Source organism: Octodon degus, unplaced genomic scaffold, assembly GCF_000260255.1.
Source record: "Octodon degus isolate 3935 unplaced genomic scaffold, OctDeg1.0 scaffold00041, whole genome shotgun sequence".
Lineage (NCBI taxonomy): Eukaryota > Metazoa > Chordata > Mammalia > Rodentia > Octodontidae > Octodon > Octodon degus.
The window spans coordinates 8,639,640-8,660,448 of record NW_004524617.1 but is presented as its reverse complement, the minus strand read 5'-3'; the positions used below and the strand labels follow the sequence as shown (position 1 = coordinate 8,660,448).

General features: G+C 34.9%; 1 long non-coding RNA gene across 1 annotated transcript; it reads right to left on the bottom strand.

Moving 5' to 3' along the window:
• Positions 1 to 5,638: 5,638 nt before the first annotated feature.
• On the bottom strand, positions 5,639 to 18,985 carry LOC111816811. The gene is made up of 3 exons (XR_002821141.1): positions 18,975 to 18,985; positions 17,888 to 17,891; positions 5,639 to 5,723 (listed from the first exon to the last, which is right to left on the bottom strand). It is a non-coding gene; the product is annotated as an uncharacterized LOC111816811 (long non-coding RNA).
• Positions 18,986 to 20,809: the final 1,824 nt, after the last annotated feature.

Genomic DNA, 20,809 nt, shown 5'->3' with positions numbered 1-20,809 from the left:
ATCAAATTAAAACCTTATATTTGACAAACAGAATTTAAAAATACTTCAACTGTAATACACCATGACCAACTGGGCTTAAACACAAGAATGAATTCTAGTTGCTTTAACATTTTCAATTCCAACAACCTTGACAAAGAACACATTCATGTCACTATGAAAACAGACACAAAAAACTATTTGGTATAATTTACCACCCAAATATGAGTTTTTTAAACAAAATCTTAGAAAAAACACAGCATATATTATGATTAACAGCAAAGTATTGAAACCCTTAACATCAAAATAAAGACAAGGATATTTACCCCATAAATTTTATTTAATATTGTAGTGAGTATGAAAGAGAAAAGAAAAAGAAGCATAAACATTAAAATATGAAATGTTCTCTGCCTTTAAACATAAACACATAATTATGCCTCCTGAGTATCCCCAAAAGAAACATATAGACAATTATATTAAAATTAGCATATTATTTAACAAGCTTTATGGATATCATTCAGATAAACATAAACTTCTTTTACTTTTTTTTGGTACCAGAAATGGAACTCAGGACCTTGTGCTTGCCAGGCAAGCACTTGTGCCACTGAGCAATATCCCCAACCCATAAATCTCTTTTTCTGCAAGTAGCAATTCTTGGTAAACTTTTCACATGCATTATAAGAAATGACATAAAACATAATTTTAAGGCTTTTTCTATAGTTATCAGATAAATTGTTGTGAATTATAATGGCCTTTAATGATGTCATTTTTTGACACCATAGTAACAGAAATCCCCAAATGTACAAAAGACATTATAAATGACATTTAATGCAAGGGGAACAAGAAAAAGTACTCTGTAGGGGTTTACCTATGGTACTTTGATTAATGATCTCTTTAACCAATCAGAGATCAGGTGCTTTAATGTGGCTCATAATTACTTTCTCCACAAAAGCTGGTTATATTTTCTCATTTTCTTTCTTTTTTTAAATTTAGTTCTGTGCTTCAGCACTATCTTCTAAGGTAGTTCTTATACTACTTTAGAAAGAAAACAAAGGCAAAGATTAACTTTTTAAAAAACAGCCACAAGTATTAAGCTGCCACGTAACAAATATTGTTTTTCCTTACAGATTGGGTGTATCCTCAATTCCAAATGTCCAAAACATACACATGTATATTTCCTCTCAAACTAACCACAATTATCACTGAATGTAATCTGAAAAAAATTGTCACATAAATTTGTACTTACATAAGAATACAGTTATATACATGTGCTTAGCTATTAAATTATACTTGTTTTCTATTACAAATATGTCATGAAAATATTATCTAGAAGTATAAAAGATATACTGACTGGGTGTATAACTACATGTTATCCACAAAATGAAAACAATATAATCTATTAAAATGAACTATTTTGTAAATTTTCTAGCTATACAATTATGTTCAATTGTCAGTAGCTGCATTCAATACAATCCTAAATGATACTTTATTTTTTGAAAGAGTAGAAGAAACACTAATATGCTAATGCTAAATTTTCAAAAACCCAGTACCCTTTTATTTTTTCTTGATAATTTTGTATTAAGATAAATGAGAAACTTTTTCATTTAACTTGCACTAATTATTAAGCATATTTTATAAGTATGCTTACAAACTAAAGTTTATTATTAAAACTTTATACTTCTATGTAAATTATTGATGTATTTTGCCATTCCCTTTTAGTAAATAATTTATAATTTCTTAAAATATTTATAGTTTTATATATTAAACCTATTCAAATACTTCAACTTATCCTCTATATATCAACTGCTACTGAATCAAATCAGATATGTGGCATATTTACATAGATTAATTTAGATATGGAATAAGAAGTAAGAATATTTTATAATACGTAATACAAGTGTCACTTTCCAGCTCGCAGCATCTACCCAAGGGCAGTGAGCTGCACTACAAGCTTCAATAGAATCTGAACAATGTTAAGTGAGTAGGGAAAGCCACTCCCACAGCCCATACAGAAGCTCCTAAGCTTAATGAGCTGGCCCCATGGTTTGGTGATAAATCAGTATTGTATCTATGGGAAAAATGTTTTGTTTAGCATATAAGTGCCTGTTTCTTTGTCATTGCCATTTGTTACTTGCTATGTTCTTAAAAATAAAAATCTACAGCTGAAAAAAAAAACAAGTATCACACCACTCTTGTCTTATAAAAACCTTTAATTTCTTACATATCTTCTCATACATGTCAAATTACAAAAAAATGGGCAATGTTAATAGCAATTCTTATGTTTTTCTCAGAAATTTGATTATTTTATTTCACATATAAATTGTACATATTTATATATTTTAACAAAAATATATTTTTCCCATGAGTTTTTCTTCTGCCTTTCCTGTCTTGTTGTATTTTTATTTACATAGATGGAATACTTAGAATGAAAATATAGGTGCTATAATCTTAAAAATATTGAACTATGTATGACATATGACAAAGATATCAGTGACTTGAACAAATGTACGCCAACTAAAATCTGAGAAATAGATACCTTACCTATGTTTTAAGTATGACTTAAAAGATGGCTTTCTTCTGAGCAAAAGAAAAACAGAGAAAAACGAAGATTTTAATCCTGAAATTAAAAAACAAAAAATACTGTCACTCCATAATTCTATGTCTAGCAAAATTATACTTCTAAACTTTGACTACAATAAAATACAAGCACATAAATGAACCTACGATAATTTGTTGCTAGATAAAATCTAATTCGTGTGGATCAGTAAGCACGGCTTGAAAACTGAAGGTTCAAACAGTATCTTCCACCAGTGGCAGTTGATCACCTTTGGCGCATGTCTGTTAATCTAAACTACAGAAGCTCAGTTGGGACACTCACTTGAGCCCAAAGTGTTGGAGACCATCCTGGACAAAATAGAGAGACCCCATGTCAAAGAAATAAACAGCCACAACTAAACATGTAAGATGAGGGCCAGCCAAATAGCTCAGTGGACTAAAGCACCAGCTTAGGCAGGCACAGACCGGGGTTTGATCCCCAGTATGCTGTGCCATCCCCACCTCTGTCCCTGGAGCACACTGAGTAGGTGACTGAAACTAGGCGTGGTGGTGCATGGCTGTAATCCCAGCACTGGGGAGGGTGAAAACAGGGGGATCACTAGGAGTACGATCTGTGTAGTGAAACCTGGTAGACCCCATACTAAATACATAAAAAATAAACATGCAAGGAAAATTTTAAGTTGAATAATACAAAGTTCAAAACACATAAAATTATATGAAAGTACAAAAAAACCCCAAAAATTAGAAAAAGAATAGCAGCAAGATGATCAACTTTAAATCAAAGAAAATAAAAGCATTGCTTAAATCTTAAAATTCCTATTAATGCACAGAAAATTTCAGACTTAAAAAAAAGGGAAGTGGCAATTATACGCTATTTATATGAAGGGCAATATAAATTGAAGTTACAGTAAAGGTGAAACCAATAATAAATTTATATACCATGCAAAATTAATCAGAGGGCTGGGGAGATAGCTCAGTTGTCTAAGTGCCTGCCTGGCAAGCACAAGGACCCAGGTTCGATCACCAGAACCACATGCCATGCTGATCCTGTGCCAGGCCCGTCACCAAAACCAAGTGTGGTGGTGCACACCTGTAATCCCAGCACTGGGGAGCCTGAGACAGGAAGATCAGTACAAGTCCGAGCTGTGTAATGAGACCCCCATATCGAGTAAATGAATAAATAAATAAATAAATAAAATAAAAATTAAAAAATTAATAAGAAAACTACAAAACATATGTTAATACCAAATGATGCAGACTCTCAGAAATGGAAGGTAATGAGAGATAAAGATGGACATTTCATTAAGATTAAAGAATTCATTCGCCATGAAGGAAAAAAAAAGCCACATCATTACTATGAGAAATGTTATTGAATCTTGAAATAGAGATAAGATACAAATAACTGTATGTTGATAATATAAAAATATATGAGACCACAAGTAAACAAAACTCTAAAAATAAAGCTTAGGAAAAATCTGTGTAGTCCTGTATTTATTAAACAAATTATACCTATAAAGGAAAACCTTCTTATGAGTCCCTTGTGCTAGTGATTAGACTGGTAAATTTTCTCCACAAATGAGAAATAAGTAATATCAATATCATACAGAAACACTGTAGAAAACAGAAGTATTGGGGGCTGGGGAGACAGCTCAGTGGAATAAGTGCTTGCTTGGCAAGCACAAGGTCCTGAGCTCGATCCCTAGTACTGAAAAAAAAAAAAAAAAGTACTGTGAAACTTCTCCAAACATGTTGTTTTATATAAGCTTTATACCTAATTGACAAGGTATCAATCACACAGAGAAGAAAAGCAGAGAGTATGTCTCTCATGATCAAACAAACAAAAATGTAGTTTGCAAACCGAAACCAAGTTATATGAAGCCTGATACACCATGAACAAATTATATTTCATCTTAGGATGTATACATATGGCTTAATATTATGAATTTATATAACTTCAGAAAAGCAAAAAAATAGAAAATGTTATGAATATAATGTATACAAAATGATATAACTTTATACATTTAAGAAAAGATAAGGGCCAGCTAGATAGCTCAGAGGACTAAAGTGCCTGCTTAGGCAGAGTGCAGAAGTGGGGTTCGATACCTGGCATGTCATGCCAAGTGGTGCCCAGCACTTGGAAGGCTGAATACAGGAGGATCACTACAAGTCTGATCTATGTAGTGAGACCCTGTAGATCTTGTATTAAATACATTAAAAATAAATGAATAAATAAATAAAATTGTAATCACATTTTTTAAAAAAGATCATTAACTGCAGTTAATATCATAGTGCTGAAATAGTCAAATATTTCCTTATGATCAGACATGAGAAAAGGATTCTTTTTTTCTTTTTTCAAAATTTTATTGATAAACAGATAGCAATGAGACAGTTTCAAATCAAATCGGTAGTACAGTTTCAATAACTAACACACTGCATATATTCTTCTTAGTGGTTAATTGCTGTACAAGATGAGGACTTGAGATCTTGTTTACAAACACCATTAGAACAAATCATTCTATTCATAAAGAGAATGTAACTATATATCTATCCTAACCACTTTGAATACACAGATACAAAATGGACATTCATCTGTATACTCCTTTTTTTCTAAGTTCCGTTATTTGAATATTATAGGTGTGTAAACTCAGCAAAATATTCTAAAAGAGTCCAGTAGCCCATAATAGCATTGGGTCTTCTGTTTAACTGGCAATGTCAGAAATTATTGACCTGAGTCCCCCACAGCACAACATAACACCATGGCTCTACTTCCTATATTTCGTCTTCATACTTTTCTACTGGATGGTTAAGACCAAGGTAAATCAGGACCTGTGCAATAAGAGTTGTAGCTTTTTGGTCTGATAAGGTCAGTGAAATGCCCTCAGGATTTATCCTGAGATCCTGTACCTCAGATTGTAGAACCTTTGTCAGTGTCAGCCATGTGGATGAGTCACGGCCATTGCTTGGCCAATGTGCTCTCTTTGAAAGCCTGAGAGAATGTTTTCTCTCCATGTGACTCTCCTTAGACACACTCTACATCATCAATCACTTTCCTCTTTGGCCCCATAATCTTGATCAGAAAATTTGGGACACTGCCGAGTTACATGATGTTATAGGACAAGTTCTCATATGCCCTGAGTCTTAATTGACCTTGCAAGGATAGGGCCAAAATTTTGGCGGTCCTTGTAGCCCTCCTATAACGAAGCTTTTGTTTTGTTTTGTTTTTTTTGTTTTTTCTGGAACCAGGGATTGAACTCAAAATAACTGTATAAATACCACGCAAGTAGAGAAATCACACAATGTCAGACTTGAAGAACAACAAAGGGAATCAATCGTTTTTGTCACCTCCCATCATTACACCCTCTCTTCCCCTCACAATTAACCACTAGTCTAACCCCTAACATTTTAAACTGATATTTAAGAAAACTTAAAAGTGGGCCTATGACTGTTTATTTCCTCCTGGAATGTCTGATAAGAGTGAATGACTTTCTAATAAATGTACTGACACTTTTGATTATGACTCTCTGTCCACATGCTAAGAGATACTACTATCTTACTAAGGAATATCTTGTTTGTTACTTACTAGCAACCCTGCAAGATACAGGCCTATGCAAACTGTAAGACACTCTATTAATAGATACTATGGAAGTCACAGTGTAAAACAGGATAAACAAAAATTAAGTAAATGACTCCCTTGACAAATAATATTTGCACAGACTACTCAAAATCACAACACACTCATCTTTTACTGTGTAACCAAACACATCTTATTGGGGGAAAAAGGTACAAGTTGGGGACTCCAACAATGCTTTCTTGATCTCCAAAGAACATGTTTCATTTTTAACTGGATTTTAACTTTTATCTTTTAAATTAATAAAATTTGGTATAAGATCTATCATTTATGGGAATATGACTTCAAAATACAGCTCTTTATGACAATACACATTTTTTTTGTTGTGGTACCGGGGATTGAACTCAGGACCTTGCACTTGCCAGGCAGGCATCACTTCTACTGAGCTATCACCCCAGCCCAGTACACATATTATGATTTGATGAGAATTATCTGGATTCCTCTGAGCAATGTAGCATTTATTAGACTTACCTAGGGTATATGTATAAGTTTATTCATATTCATTAGCATGTGGAATTATATTGTCTGGTATACCACTTTTTATACTGTACAGATTTTAGAGATGGTAAACTTTACTTTTCCTTTCTATGATGCTAGGAATTAGTGTTTCTATGTACCTTTAGGTTCACGTGTAAATTTTTAGGTTAATTATATAAGTTAAAGTAGAATTACTAAGTTATCCTGTATGTATTTCAATTTTTCCTTGCATAAGCTATGTATTATATATTTTCACAGACATCAGGATGAGAATACCATATATATCCATGCCCAAGGGGTGAAACAAATTCTCCTGTGACCCCACTCTGAGACTAGCATAAGCTACTGAATTGATGTAGCACAGTACAGAACTTGAGGCTGCCATTATAGCTGGGATTCACATGACACAGCACTACCCATGAGGGAGATAGACATGAGATCAGTGGAAGTCTACATGGGAGTTAATGTCAGGCTTTGGATCAAACGCTGCGCCTGGGTCACATACGTATGTAAGACTTACAACGCCTATCCAAGCCTGAATGCAAGGCTAAGAGAGGAAGGAAAATGCCAGGGATTTTGCAGTGATTAAAGTCGGTAGAGTTCTAGCCTGTCAGGGAAGACACAAAATCTGGCATGAAACACATACAGAAGGGGCAAGATGGAGAGGGACAGGAAAACAATATAAAATATATTTGACAAGAAGTCACCAGTCTACAATTCGTGAAATAAAGGCCAATTACAGGTGTGAAATTCAAGCAGATTAAGTAAACAAATATAGATATGTCAGAGGTAAATTGTTAGGAGCAAAATATTTTTTAAAAATTAAATGGGGACTGGGGAGAGGGCTCAGTGGAATAAGCGCTTCCCTGGCAAGTGCAAGGGCCTGAGTTCAATCCCCAGTTCCACCAAAAAAAAAATAAATAAATAAAATTTCCAGATCAACACAAATGAATTACCTACCTAAAAATATGTCTTCCATCTCAACATATTCTATGGCAATTAGAGAATAAAGAGGTAGCAATAAGACATTCATGTAGCCAACCCTGAGAAAATTTATCATTAGACATCCTAAAATGTTAGTAGGTGATATGGTAGTAATATTGAGTTTTTAAGATGTAAGGAAATGACCTATCATGGAAACAGAATTACAGGTTCAGAGGTAAGGACATTGGAGAGAACCATGTGCATAAATAAAGAAAGGCAGCTCTACTTTTGAAATACATCTGACTCTATGAAACAGAATGGTATGGGATGTTTTATTACACATGCTGACATATGACAAGAAAACCACAAATGAAAAAAGATTTATGGAAATGTAGTGTTTTTGAGGTTGTATTTACATGTGGTGATACTATGATGCTTCAAATTAGATGAGGACAGCCAGGGAGATAGCTTGGTGGTCTAAGCACCTTCCTGGGAAGTGCAAGGACTCGGGTTTGATCCCCAGTACTGAATGTCATGCCGGAACCCTATGAATGCCGTGCCTGCCACAGAAACTGGGCGTGGTGGCACATGCCTGTAACCCCAGCACTGGGGAGTCTGAGACAGGAGGATCACTAAGGGTCTGAGCTGTGTAGCAAGATCTTGTACCAAATAAATAAATAAATAAATAAATAAATTTTAAAAATTAAGATAATATAAAACATTAGATCAGAAAAAGATACAGATTCATATTCTATGCCCTAAAGTATCAGGAAAATATCACTCAAGAAGGTATAAGCACCTCCAGTATATGGCTAAATTATAAATTACCCAAAGATCTTTAAAAATTTACTTACTTTTTAGACTAGGCTATACCCTAATGCAGCAAAATCACAACGTCAATAGCTAGCACTCATTGAAAACTGAAGTTGCATATATAGAGTCAAATATTTAAGTGGAATAAGTAAAATGAAAACAAAGAAGATGCTCTTCTTTATACTACCGTTCACCTGAGAACAAATACCTAAGTAGAATTATTTGGCTACAGGTAAGAAAATAAAACATTTTAAGTAACACTGTTTGTAGAAATATAAACTTGTAATTACAACACAGAGACTTTATAATATAACCACATTACTGAGAAAACTTGGAAAAGATAAAACCTTAAAATGTGTTTCAAAGTACCAGGCTCCCAAGCAATTATTTGAAAAGACATGGTCTCAATTATGAGAGAATTCCAACTAGTGAAACCCAAATTTGGAACAACTTGCATCCTCAAAGCTTTTGCTAGTTCAAAATATGAGTGAGAATGAAAGTATCTGAAACAGGCTTGTGATCTATTTTCTCACTTTATTGTGATGCTTGAGAAAAAAACACAAAGGCTTGGTTGCATCCATACAATATGCAGTGACAGCACTGCACAATGATTAGAAGTCATAGAATAAAAATACACTGCACTGTACACCTTATATCTATACAAAAAAAATAACACTGACCATTGCAAATGCTGAGAAGGATACAGATCAACTATATGATTCATGCACTGCTAGTTAATTTTAAGAGGAACTTCATGCTAAGCATGCTCACAGTATACAAACAAAACATTCCAAAGAAAACATAGCTTAGCAAAACAATGAAACTTAGGGAATTGCAACTGTCCTACATCTTAGAAATTAACTGTATTTTTAAGCCAGGGAGATAGCTCAGTGGAATAAGCACTTGCCTGATCAGCACAAGGTCCTGAGCTCAATCCCTGGTACCACAAAAAATAAAAATAAAACATAAATAAACTGTATTTATAATGAAATCTTTCTCTACAAATGAATGGAGCTTTCCATATCATGGACAAACATATTCTTAAATTTGCACAAGCTTCTCCACACGATAGAAAAAGGAAAATGATCCTTGAAAATGTTTTCTTAGCTCCCTATAAATTTCAATAAAATAAAAGAAACTCAATGATGTACACCTTCCATCAAATCTTCACTGTTCCTTTTGCTGAAAACCTCCTTCTCCATTCCAACCCTACCACTGTCTCCGCCAAAACACAAACTGATGAACAAAAACCACAGACACTTCAATTATAATATTCCACGATTATGAATTTATCCATGGACACAGAACAGGATAACAGTTTTGGTTAACAAACAACACAAAAAAAGAAAAGTTAAAAGCACAATCTCTATCACAATAGAGAAATGGACATTACCAAATTTATCATCCAATCCTTTAAAAAAAACTCAAAAACTATATCCAATATACCTAACAGTGAAATACTACAAACTTTCTCCTGAGAATATCAATTGAAATTAAAAAATAAACAAGATTTCTGAACTCTTTAAATACTAACACATTAGTTTTCTAAGAACAATAGTTTTTACCAAACTATATATACTTATGTATTCATAATGGCTAAAAGTGAGGGCCGGTGAGATGGCTCAATGGACTAAGCACCTGCTTTGGCAAGCATAGGGATCAGGGTTCTATCTCTGGTCCTGCACATCACACTGGCCCAGCCCTGGCAGCATGCATACTTGTAATCCCAGTGCTGGGGAAGACTGAAAACAGGAGGATTGCTAGAGTCCAAGCTGCACAGTGAGACCTTCTACCAAATACATAAATGAAAAAAAAATGGATAAAAATTCCTCTATACTAAAAAGGCCATATTTTGTGGCTCTTTCCATATATTATTAGATAAAATGAGAAAGTTTTAGCCCTTATTATTGTCAGTTTTTATATTATGGGAACAGAGACCCTGAAATATAAATATTACTATATACCTGACATTTAATTATAGTAGAACAAGTTTTAGATGACTGTTACCATTTTAGATGTGAACCATTTCATAAATGGTGACTGTTTAACAATTTTATTTATAGTTCAACTTCATAATATAATAAAATGATTTTTGTTTCATAACTTGCTTATATTTTTCTTATTTTTCCCTTTCTACCTCTTTCATAAATATCATATCTAACTTATCTCATCTTGTACTATGTTAACATAAAAATGTAAAAGATTCTTAAAATTATAACTATCATTGCTCTCTATATTTAAAAATCTATGTATTTTTATTTTATATGTGGTATATGTACAAGTTTTGCAAATGGTAACCCAACCCTTTGTAGCAGTAATTATGGACTTCCAAGAGGACATAGAGAGGTGGGTCATGGCAAGTAAGCCTCTATGCAAATGGGAGTCCAAATGCTGGAGTATAGCAACTTGGGGAAGAGGACAGAGGTGGATTCCATGATACTCAGGAAAGTTTTAAAGGGTAAAATGGAGTCCATGCAGAGAGTGAGATGACAGACCTCAAGAAAAAAGAGGGAGGTTGCAAACAGCACTTTTTCCCTGATTCCTGGCTCCTTGGCAAACTATTCTCCCTGATTCCCTAGCTTGCTGAGAGAGAGAGAGAGAGAGAGAGAGAGAGAGAGAGAGAGAGAGAGGAGGCTAAAGCCTACAGAGATGGGGTGACAGTGGAGGAACTTGGAGATCTACAGGGAGAAACACACCAACTAAATCAGAGCAGTGGATGCAGTAGGCTGCGGGAGCTGGCAAGTGACTCCATTCCAAATGACCCCAGGAGAAGGTGATTGACTGAATGCCACATTGGGATAGAGCCAACTGAAGCCAGGACTTAGAGCAGTCATGGGTTGGTTCTACTTTAGGGCTATGAGTGTCTGGGTAAGGCATAGGCCTGGGAGTTGGCCAGAGTCAGGGAGCTGAAAACAAGCTGGGAAGAATCACCGGTAAGTGTTGTGGGCTGAACAACTCAGGGTACAGGTCCAAAGTGAGAAACCAGGATCAGCCTAAACTTCTTCAAAGGTAAGCCAGCACCCAACTGTAATCCTACTGCAGCCTTGTTCAGATGATACAGAGGATCTGGGCTCTGTCTGTGCCTTAGTTACTGTTCTCATTGCTGAGACAGAATACCTGTATCCAGAAATTAAGGAAGGAAAGGTTTATACAACTCACAGTTTGTGGAGGATTCAATCCATAATCAGCTGGCTCCAAGGCACGGTGCATGACAGGGGCAGCAGTTCTTGGTGGTGGAAGGGAGCAAAAGCCACGAGAGCAAAACCAAGAGCAAGCCTGTTTTCCTTATATTGTATGTCAGCCACTTCCCCCAAAACACCCCTCCAGTGGGGAATGTAGAATTTGCACCATCTTGGTGCCCTCTTGTTGCACAGGACCAGGATGTTTACAAAGTAAGGACCCTGGATCCCTGCTAAATCACATAAACTTCTCAAATTTATGCAATGAATCAACCATTACAGTCTTCCTCTTGTCTATCATTAACAAGAAAGACATACTCAAAAGTGGACATTATCACAAAACTATATATCCCAGAAGATAACCACAGGCTTGCAATCACACAAACAAAGTCTATTTTAGGTTTTGTTGTTGCTGTTCTTGTTGTTGTCGTCTCTTTAGTATATATTCTGGTTTTTCATGGGCATAAACACTGTTTCAGTTTGGTTGTGTTTAGTTAGTTCTTGTTTTTATTTCTTCCTTCTTTGTTTCCCTGTTGTCTTCCTTCGGCCATCTCTAAAAGCTCACGTAAACTTCATCTGTCCTTCAAGACTGTTTCAAACTTCTTTCTCTTCTTTTATCTTTTTTTTTCTCCTATAACTTTTAAATTTTCTCACAATAGGGTAAAATCACTCAATTGATGGAATAGTAATACATGTAAATTTCTGAGGTTTTTTATTTTGTTATGCAACTATAAATTTTGTTCATATGATTAAAGTTGGCAAATTAATAGTTACGACAATTTGTCATTTTCTAGGCTATGCTACATCCTAGTATTATTACTAATAGTAATACTTTAGCCAAGGTGACATAATCATTTTAATCAGTTGTCCTTCCTTCTATGCCAAGATCAAGATTGCGTGAGAGTCATAAAGAGTATTATAGTCCAGGACCAAAGCACAAGGGACTAGTCAAAACAGGGAGCAACTTTTCATCCCTAATTCATTGAAGAGGAAGGATTTTGTATCATACTCAAAAGCCAAAATCTAGCTATACCTAAAAGATTATCTAAAAAGTAATCACTTCCAATGAAGTCCTCAATACTAGTAATAGAGCTACAAATCACAAGCAATTTACAGCCATTGGTACAGAAAATAAATTACAAAAGCAAAAAATGAAAAGACAAGGAATAAGACTCAACCATAGAACTCCAGCTTGTCTAAGGCTACTGCAAGTAGCAGTGAAGTGGGACAAATCAAAAGTCACCCAACTTAACTCTGAAATAGTAAGTGTAGAAGTAACAAAGCACATGAGTAAGACTCTAGAAAAAAATCAGAAATAATTTCTCAAACAACTAAAGAGATGATGATCATAATGAGGGGCATGGTAAGTGAATCTAGAATAGAAACGCATTGAAAAAATAGGAAACTTTAGAAAAATGGTGGAAACTATGAATACCCAACATAGGAAAGTAATGGGATTCATGAAATAGATTGAAACATATTCAGGAGATTAAAAATCTATTGAAAGTATGTACAGCAGAATCAAACCAATATGAGACCAGAATATTAGACCTAGAAAAAATGCTACAGAATTTCAAAATAAGAAGATAGGAAATTAACAGTGATTGTTATATTGCATAATATTAACTTCAAAGTAGTTGTTCAGATTACTAGATACAGGCATGCAAAATTGATGAAACAATTAGGTATTAACAATTCTTTCAACAAACCAATAAACTGGGCTACAAAATGAATTCAAGGCCAGCCTAAACTTCATAGTGAAACCCTGTCTATAAAAAACAAACAAAAAAGTCAATAGAATTCATGTAACACAGACCACAACATAGCAACTCTAAGCAGGATTTACATTAGCCAGGCTGGGGAGATAGCTCAGTAGAATAAGTGCTTGCCTGGCAAGTGCAAGGACCTGAGTTCAATCCCCAGCTCCGACAAAAAAAAAAAAAAAAAAAAAAAAAAAGAAAAAAAAAGGATTTAAATTAGCCAATTGGCTTTTTATGTTTATTTGAGAGTCTGTCCAAGGCCCAGGCCTCTCTTCTGGAGATCTGCAGTGGGCTCATAGTAAGTGAATCTTTATGAGTCACTGGTCCCAAATGAAGCCTTTACTGGCCTGTGAGGTTGGAATGCTTCAAAGGACAAGACAAGGCTACAGCTAAGGACACCTGTCTCTAACCTCTAAAATATATATACAGGCAGTATATATTTTCACTTCTGTGTGGAAAACTTCCTGGAGATAACATAGTTCTCCTAAATTAACATAATGTCTTACTTAGGAAAGTCCTTGAGTGTTCCCCACTTTCTTCAGTATTCCCCTTTCTTGTCTTGATAACGAAATACTAACCAAATAATAAATAATATGGGCTACTCAGAGAACTTTATCTTAGCCCCCAGAAAATCTCGAATTCTATTAGAAGAAAGTCTTGGAGCCCTAAAATCATATCACTTGACTCATTCATTTAAGCCTTTGCTGTCTGCTGATTTGGGAGATTACAGACCTGATTAGTCCACACTACATAAGGGGTAATACTAATGCATTATTCCTGGACACAAATAAAAAACTGAGAGGTAAGACAAAACACTTCAGTTACAATGATAACCAAAAAATGATACACTCCGAGATCAATCCAAGGAAGAACATAAAAGATCTTTGCACTGAAAACTATAGTAATAAAAAAGGAGATTGAAGAGACTTATCAGAAAATGGAAAGATATCACTCATTCTTGTTTGGAAATAAATAACATAATGAAAATAGCGATAATTCCAAAATTTGTATAAAGATCTAATGCAATTATGATCAAAATACCAAAAGCATATATTAGAGGTTAGAGAAAACACTCCTAAAATTCACTTGGAACCAGCAAAAACTTAGAACAACACAAATAATTCAGGGCAAAAGAGGCAAGGGAAGAAGCATCACAATCTCTGATTTGAAATTATAGTACAAAGCTATTGTGATAAAAACAACATAGTACTAGCAAAAGAAAAAGTCCCAAGGATCAATGGAACAGATTACAAGATGCAGAAACAACTTTAAAAAATACTCATCCACCTTCTCTTCGACAAAGGGATAAACATATTTACTGGAAGAAATATAATATTTTTAATAAATAGTGAAGAAAAATGGGCTTTCCACACATTGAAGATTAAACCTAGAACCATATCTCCCACTTTAAACTACAATCAAAATAGATCAAAGACGTAAATATTAAAACAGAAACATGAAAGCTGTTGGAAAATAGATTAGTTAGAACTACTAAATACAATGTGCTCTCTGTGAAAGCCTGAGAGAATGTTTTGCCTCCATGTGACTCTCCTTAGGCACACTCTACATCATCGATCACTTTCCTCTTTGGCCCCATAATCTCTGTGACTCATCCACATGGCTGACACTGACAAAGGATCTACAATCTGAGGTACAGGATCTCAGGATAAATCCTGAGGGGATTTCACTGACCTCATCAGTTCCGAAAGCTACAACTCTTGTTGCATAGGTCTTGCTTTGTCTGGTCTTAACCATCCAGCAGAAAAGTATAAACACAAAGCATAAGAAGTAAAGCCATGCTGTTATGTTGAGCTGTAGGGGACTCAGGTCAACAATTTATGACATTGCCAGTCAAGCGGAAGACCCAATACTATTATGGACTAATGGACTTTTAGAATATTTTGCTGAACTAACACACCTATAATATTCAAATAATAGAACTAAAAAAGGGGGGAATACAGATGAATGTTCATTTTGTATCCATGTATTCAAAATGGTTAGGATAGATATATAGTTACAGTCTCTTAATGAATAGAGGGATTTGTTCTAATAGTATTTGTAAATAGGATATCATGTCCGCATCTTGTACAGCAATTAACCACTAGGAAGAATGTATGCAATGTGTTAATTATTGAAACTGTCCTACCAATTTGGTTTGAAACTGTCTCATTGCTATTTGTTTCTCAATAAAATTATGGGAAAAAAATAAAATAAAAATTAGTACTAAAATTAAAAAAGAACTACTAAATACATAGGTGTAGGCAAAGACTTTATAAATAAAATCCTAATTGCTCAGGAAATATTCCAAAGAATTAAAAATTTGGAGCTCACTTTATTAAAAGCTTTTGTATAGTCAAAGAAATAACCCTAATAGTGAAAAGACAACCCAAAGAGTGAGGAAAAATTTTTGCCAGTGGTTTCTGAGACAAAGTACTAACATGTAGAACATATAAAGAACTGATAAAAATCAATTCTGTTAGATGCCTGTCTGGCTCTGAGCACTTTGGGGCCTGGCCTGGCCTAACCTTTTCCATCCTTCTTGACCCTATTCCCCACAGGCTGGAGGACTGTTTCTGGGGAATTATTAGGCCAGAGCCTTTTGAACTATAGTATCCCAGTGGAGGCCTAGATACTATTTCTGTGAGGATAAGTACTTTTTATTAATTTTTAAAGTTTTTTTGTGTGTGTGTTCATGCACGCGCATTTGTGTGTGCGCATGCGTGCATTTTGTGTGTGTGTGTGTGTGTGTGTGTGTGTGTATGTGTTACAGGCATTACCGTCTGGGATTACAGGCATATGCCACCACACTTGGACTTTATTTTTAATAATAATGCCTTTTCACAAATTTCTAGCCACTTTGTAACTTTATGATCTAACCTGGTGATAGAAAGTTATAAAAAGTCTACCTTTTCCAGAAAAAAAATCAAACCTCCCAAATTTAAAGGTACAATCCAGGCTGGTGTGATAGCTCAGTGGACTAAGTGTCTGATTAGGAAAGCACAGGGACAAGGGTTCCAACTGCACCACCACACGCCCAGCTGGACCAGACCCTGGTGTTGAGTACTGGCTGGTGCTGAGGCAGCCATCAAGACCAGGCGTGTTGGCATGCACCTGTAATCCCAGCACTGGGGAGGCTGAAAACAGGAGGATCACTATAAATCCAAGCTGCATAATGAGATCCTGTACCAAATATATATAAAAAAATAGAGATACAATCCAAAAATGAGCATCTGAGATAAATATACACTTCTCAAATGAATTGGTGAAAAAATTTTCAGCCTCACTAGTTATTCAAGAGATGCACATTAAAACAACACTAAGATTCCATCTCACTACAGCAAGAATGGCATTAGCAAGAAATCAAACAATAAAAAATCTTGGCAGGGCTATGGGGAAAAAGGAACTCTTCTTCACTGTTGGTGGGAGTATAGATTGATGCAACTATTGTGTAAATTAGTGTGGAGATTCCTCAAAAAGCTTTAAGTAGAGGCTCCATTTGACATAGCCCTTTCCCTTCTTGGTGTCCCCCCAAAAGAATTAAAGGCATCATAGCACAGTGATATATTCATGTCTATTTTTATAGCAGCAGTAATGATTATAGCTAAATTTTAGAAACAACTCAAATGCCCAGTAACCAATGAATGAATAAATAAGATGTGGTTTTTCTATACAATGTAGTAATACTATGCCATAAAGAAGGATAAACTTTAGACATTCCTATGTGAATGAATACACCTTGAGACTATGCTTGTCAATGAAATAAATTAGGCAGGACATGTATTTTGAAATATTGACTTGTATCTCTTGTGTGAGAAATGAAAAGGGTAAATCAGGACCAAGATGTATAATAGGTATATAGAAATAGAAAGAAAATGCTCAAATGGGAAAAGGAACAAAGGAGGGAAGGGAAAAGAAAAGAATAGAAGTGAAAAATGGAAACATAGCTTTTGTAAATAAGGGAAGAAAGGCTACAGGGATGGAAGGAGATTGGGGAAAACAGAAGACTAAGATACATTACATATACATACAAATTCCTTATGATGAATGATCATGATGTCTATCTAAAATGTACCAATAGGGGCCAACCGCTTGGGCCCCCCTCCTATCCCTCTCTTGGACAGGAGCTTTCTTTCACTCAATAAATCTATTCTGCTTATAACAAACAAATAAAATAAAATGCACCAATAAAATTAATTTTAAAAAGCAGAAGTGTGATAAGCCTCAATGTATATAAACAGATGCAAACATGTACATTTATTTATAAGAAGTATATACTCACCTACTTGTATGTCATTTGCATAACAATTATCATTTGCATGTTTTACTACCAATTCTTTGAATTATAGTTTGCAAGTATTTCACATATATGTAACTGGTTTTAAATACTCCATAGTATTCATTGCATGAACACTGTACAAGTTATCAAAAAAATAGCTGTTTTTTGATATTTTTATGACCACATATTACTTTGCCATGATAAGAAGCTATATAATACATAGTTCTGAATGGTCAATTACTGCATAAAATTTTAGATACATGTACTATTTATTATTCCAAACACTACTAGTACAAACCTTTCTTCTGATTGAATTAAGAGAAACTAACTATATATCTATGCTAACTATTTTGTATATATAGATACAAAATAGTACTTCATTTGTATTCCCCTTTTTGTTTAGTTTTTTCAGAGATGGGTATTCCATTGCCATTTAAATACTGTCGGTGCGTGATTCAGCAAAATAGTCCAATATGGTCTGGTAGTCCATAATAGTAGTGAGTTGTCCATAGGGCTGGCAATGCCAGAAGTTGTTGACTGGAGCCTTTTACAGCTGTATATGGTTAGATTTCTAAATTTCTGTGTAAAAATGTTATTGTTTATTCCTCTTTTTAAGATATTTTTTTTTTCTTCACATAAGGTAGGGATTTAAAATTTAACATATTAATACTTGATGTAGAGTGTTTGTTCCATGTTATGTCTAGGATGTTTAATGTTCAGACAGATAGTGAGGTTGGTCTCAACTGCCTATGTTGTAGGGTAATAATATCATTAAGCTTCTCTTCTGGAGGGTTAACAACTTAAGTTTGCAGACCAAAAATTAGAGAAAAAGAAGGGCTGGAAGGACAACCAACATTTTGTCCCTGGCCTTTCACGGTCAGTGAGGACTCATGACATAGGAGAATCTGTATTGTAACATCATGTAATTCAGTTGTGCTCCAAATTTACTGATCAAGGAGATTATGGGACCACAGAGGAAAGTGATTGATAATGTAGAGTGTGCCTAAGGAGAGTTACATGGAGAGAAAACACTCTCTCAGGCTTTCACAGAGAGCAAATTATTCAAGCAATGGCCGTGACTCATCCACATAGCTGACACTGACAAAGGACCTACATACTGTGGTATAGTCTTTCAAGGTAAATCCTGAGGGAATTTAACTCACCTTGTCAGATACAAAAGTTACATTTCTTGTTATATAGGTCTTACTTTTTCTTGGTCTTAACCATCCAGCAGAAAAATATAAAAACAAGGTATAAATAGTAAAGCCATATTAACCTGCCCTCTTCTTGCACAAGATGAGGATGTTCACAAAGTAAAGATCCTTGCCTGCTGCTAAGGGTCTCAGTTCACTGGTCTGCTAAGTCACTCAGTTAAACTTCTAAACTTCTCAAATTTGACACAACGTTTCAAACATTATGCCATTCAAATATATTTATATATATTTTGGAGATAAACAGATATAGATAAATGCATATACTCACCGCTTTAACTTATGTTCTATATGTTGTATGATAATCAATTGTTCTTTAGAGGTGTTATGCTCACAGAATTTTCAATTTAAAAATATTTTGCCAAATTACAATATTCTTAGATATTACAGTAAGCAAAACTGTATAACTCATAAGGAAAATAGGAACTCAAATACTAACCTCTTGTAAAAATCACTAAAATAAACACAAACTGTATAATAATATTGTAGCTATTACCCCTGCATAATAAATTGCTCTCAAATTTATCTCCTAGTGTATATTACATATTCAATTACTGGCTTTCCCATAAGGCTCTCACTGAATAATTTTAATGTTCAAATACCTGAAACGTGGCACGCATTTGGAACTAAACAAAACTTTATTGGATAAATGAAGTAATTAGACTGAAGGAATTATTATTATTGTTACTGTCATTGTTATTATTACATAATTAGTACAGAATCCATAGGGTCTCACTACAGAGATCAAACTCATAGTGATCCTCCTGTTTTCAGCTTCCCAAGTGCTGAGATTACAGGCAAGCCCCACCTTGCCCAGTCTCAGTCACCATCTCAGTGCACCTTGGGGGTGGGGTTGGTATGGCCCACTGGTGATAGAACTCCCATCCCTGCATCTGCCTAAGCCAGTGCTTCAGTCCGCTAAGCTATCTGGTATCTGGCTGGCCCTAGACTAAAGAACTTTAAACAACCAATAGAAAAAAGAAATTTCCTAGAGCTGGGGATTTAGCTCAAGTGGCACAATGCCTGCCTGACAAACATGAGGTCCTGAGTTCAACTTTTTTCAAGACAAAAAAATTTCTTGAAAAGATCACTGTCCAAAAATTACTGAAAGTTTCTTTTTGAAATGATGAAGTAGGCATACTTTTTTTATTTTTCTAAGTGTACCTAAATAAGAAAAGCATAAAATAATTGAAAAATGGAGAGAAAATAAATGACCAGTTAGGGATCTCCAATGAAACAGCATAACAGTGTGTTCTGGTTTTTTGTTGTTGGTGTTGTTCTCCATCTTGTTTTATTTTTATTTGGTTTTGACTTAAACACCTCACATCTCTAGATGAACAAACTAGAAACCCAGAACAATCAGAAGGTCCTCATCAAAAATAGCTACTATAAATGCCTGCTTTCTTTCAACAAAATACTAAGAAAGGCACAGGTTGAAGATCTAGAGAACTTTTCTTTTTCTTTTTTTTTTTTCTTCATTGTACCAGTGATTAAACTCAAGTCCCTACTCTTGGCAGTTGGGTGCTTATACCACAGATCTATCTCCCTGGCCTAAAGAACTTTTCAACCATATCTAAACATTACTATTTATGCCAGTAATGACAAGTTCAGCACCTAGACTTCCCCTTTTTACAAGCTGTAAGAAGTTACCCTAAAAAATTACTGCTGATGTTGCCTGAGATATCTCATCCTCGGTAGATGGTGAATACTGCTTTCTCGAACATTGAGTTAATAAACTTGTAGCTGGTAGGATGTGGCAACTCCTGACCTGTGCCGCCATGACAAGTAATGAAGTGTCCCTTATTCTCCTGTTGATGATAATATCAGAAGAAGCCTAGTAGAGATTAATGACTGCTATGATTGAATTTCTACTTCAAAATTTATATGCTAAAAGGCCATGGAGATGGCTCAGTGGAGTAAGCGCTTCCCTGATAAGCGCAAGGGCCTGAGTTCAATCTCCGGTTCCGCAAAAAAAAAAAAAAAAAGGTTATATATGCTAAAGTCCTAAC